Source organism: Tupaia chinensis, unplaced genomic scaffold (assembly GCF_000334495.1).
Source record: "Tupaia chinensis unplaced genomic scaffold, TupChi_1.0 Scaffold143624_1, whole genome shotgun sequence".
NCBI classification, from domain to species: Eukaryota; Metazoa; Chordata; class Mammalia; order Scandentia; family Tupaiidae; genus Tupaia; species Tupaia belangeri.
The window spans coordinates 1,178,463-1,181,794 of NW_006203472.1; the positions used below are offsets into that span (position 1 = coordinate 1,178,463).

General features: G+C 45.3%; 1 long non-coding RNA gene and 1 pseudogene across 2 annotated transcripts in view; both read right to left on the reverse strand.

The window, feature by feature from the left end:
• Positions 1 to 3,332, reverse strand: part of LOC114005317 (uncharacterized) — a 23,458-nt gene that overhangs the window by 8,148 nt on the left and 11,978 nt on the right. The window lies entirely within an intron of this gene.
• The window catches only part of LOC102498606 (dihydrolipoyl dehydrogenase, mitochondrial-like), a 1,789-nt pseudogene continuing 737 nt past the window's right edge, over positions 2,281 to 3,332 (reverse strand).

Consider the following 3,332-nt stretch of genomic DNA (forward strand, 5'->3'; position numbering starts at 1 on the left):
CTTTTCCTCTATCCTCCTCTCAGAATCTTGGGCACGCATGCACGCCTCTGTGTCCCGGACTCGACCCGCGGTCCACTACATGGGAGTCCAGCGACATAGCCATTACGCTAACTGCTGGTCCCTATTTGATTCAACTTCTATAACTACTTACATAAAAGCCCCTGGTAACTGACCCCCTATACAAAGACTACTCAATCTTCGGTAGGGGCTGCAGTTCTGACTCTCAGCCCCCAAGCCTCAGGCTGCAGTCGCTGGCCAGCTAATAAAGACTCCCTTTGACCTTAGTCTGGCTTTGGTGGTCGTTCATTTGGTGGCGCTCTACACTTTTCCCTCTTCAACTTGTCAACTTCACTGTCGGAATCCCCGCCAGAGGAGCATGATGACACAAGTCCCTTTGATTTAGGCATTGCTCGGCTCCTGCTATCCAACAACCTCCTGCTTGTTCGCTCCCGACTCTCCACCCACATCCTGATCAACATTCTAGTCATGATTACCTGAGTACTCTCAAAGAAGTTCTAGACTTTCCCCACTCTGTTCTAAGTCCTCACCAGAATTGTTGATAGGATTCCTCTGAATTCTCTCAGCCACTGACCACGACCCAGTTCCAAAACTGTTTCCACATTTACTGGTGTTCATTATTACCAACGACCTCACATCTCAGTATCGATTTTCTTAAGGCTTCTAGCCTTACAATTTAGTGTCTGCCTTGCTGGGTTTCAACAAGCCAGTAACCCTTTCATTTTAACCTACTTCTCCCTCTTGTAATGGGAGTGTTTACCTTCTGCCTGTCCCAGCATTTTTATCTTGGGATCAAACTTGTAAAGACAAGGACAGAGAGAGAAGTGGAAGGAGCACATAGCAGAAGCCTGCCAGATGCAGCGGCCTCATCTAGGACTTCCTGGCCTCCAGAACTGTATGAAATAGATTCCAGAGCCCAGGAAGTCCGAGATGAGGCAGGCGCATCTGGTAAGCCCCTCTCATGTGCCCCTTCCACTTCTTTCCACATCATGGGCAGTGCATATACCTTAGAACAGATTATTCTCAACGAATCCTTTCCACCCCTTATAATATTTTGCCATTAATTTTACTTATCAGTAAGCCACAATAGTCTAACTTATGCTTGTATTACATTAACGTGGCAGAGAAGTGGAGGGGGACACACGTGCAGAAAGAAACCAAACATGAGGGGCAGCTTGGCTTTATAACAACGCACTCCTGTGAGAATTAACCCAGTCTTGTGAGAACAACATTAATCTATTCATGAGAAGTGGGGTCTTTTTGATCCCATTAGGTCCCACCTCCCAATGCTTTTACAGAAATTAAATTTTTAAAGGAATTATTTTATTTAATTTGATTTATTTATTCACTTATTTTAATTTGATGAGAGAGAGAGAGAGAGAAAGTGAGAAAGCAAACCACCAGGTTTGGGACTCGAATCATGTGTGGCCATGTGGGAGTGTTCAGCATCTTAACCACCACACCACCTGCTGGTCCCCAGAAATTAAATTTCAACCTGAATTTTTGTTTTGTTTTGTTTTTGCTATAAGGTGTGTGTGTGATAGCTGGAGAGAGAAAAAGTGAGAAAGCACCAACCCCTGGGGGAATGGCCACACCATAAGCCATCATCCAGTGTCATCTCAGGGTACTGGGCATGCAGACACATGTGTCTAGCTTGTTTTTCAAGCTACCAGATCTGGGACTCGAGCCATGTGGTTGGCCATGTGGAATCCAGCTATCTTACCTGCCGTGTCACCTGGCTGGTCCCCAGCATGAATTTCGGTGAGGATAAACGACATTCAGACCTTAGCAGATATTAAACCATACTCGATCTGGGACAAATCCCAGATCATGGTGTGTCATTCTTTTTATATGTTTCTACATTCAGTTGTTTGTGGTTTGATGAGAATTTAGTATTCAAATTCATAAGAGATATTGGTTTATACTTTCTTTTTCATGTGATTTTCTTCTGGTGTGGGTACCAAGGTAATACTGGTCTCATAAACTGAGCTGAGAAATGTTCTTCCCTTTCTATTTTTTTTTTTTGAAAATATGTAAAAAATTTATATTATTTTTTTTTTGGGGGGGAGAGGTTTTCGCTATAGGGCACGTGCGCTCGCTGGATAGACAGAGAGAGACAGAGAGACAGAAAACGAGAAATCACCCCCCAGGGGGGATGGCCACGCCGCAATCCCTTCTCCTCCATTCTCCTCTCGGGATCTTGGGCACGCACACACACGTGCCCGGCGTGAGTTTTAAGCCGCTGGATCTGTGACTCGAACCGTGGTTGACTACATGGGAGTCCAGCGACATAACCATTACGCTAACTGCTGGTTCCCAAAGATTCCAGGGAATTTCTGAAAAATATCATCTTGTAAAAGTTGATTGATTTGCCAAATGATGCAGCCAGGTTTGCTTCTCTAAAAGCTTCGGATAAGGTCGGATGTGCGTGACAGACTCTAGCTGTATCTTCACAGGATGTTCCTTATTCCAAAGCAAGAGCAGCTTCATTTACCGTTTCTCCACACCTGGTCCCAAAACATGTGCTCCAAGTACTCTGTCATTTTCTGCCCAAGACTCTTCACCACGCCATCTGGGTCAGCATTCGTCTTAGCTCTGCTGTTAGCAAAATGGGAACTTCCCAACCTTGCACTCAATCCCCTCTTCTTTCAACTGCTCTTCTGATTTGCCAGCCCGTGCAACTCCAAGGTGTGTGTACGTCACTGATGGCACACAGTTGTGCTCACGGTGCAGGGACCACCAGCCATGCCTTCAACACAGATGATGCCTTCTTCCTCGGCTTTGTGAGCCAGCTTTGGACCGGCAACCTCACTGCCGATGGCACAGATGTCTGGAATTTTGGTCTGGAATCTGGTATTGCCTGGAATTCTCCCTCTGGGATCTAGTTCAATTGCAAGCTGTTCTAGGCCCAAATTCTGAGTAAAGGGTGGTTGACCGATGCAAACCAAGGGTTCATCACAGGCGATAACCTCGGCTTTATCAGCAGCTGCAGCTTCAATAGCAACATTGATTTTTCCATCCGACTTCTTGGGGGCACCAGTAACCTTTGTGTTCAATTGAAATTTAAACCCCTGCTTTTGAAGGATGTGTTGAAAACTTCTAGAGATTTCCATATCAATTCCAACTCCACCTATGCGACCCAAAAATTCAATGGCTGTTACGTGTGCACCAAGTCTTTGCCAAACTGAACCCAATGCTATACCTATTTTACTCCTGCACCAACCATTTTCTCTGGAACTTTTTTTAAAGATAAAGCACCTGTAGATGACACTGTTGTGTCTTCATCAACCGTGATTCCAGCAAAAGGAGTGCCT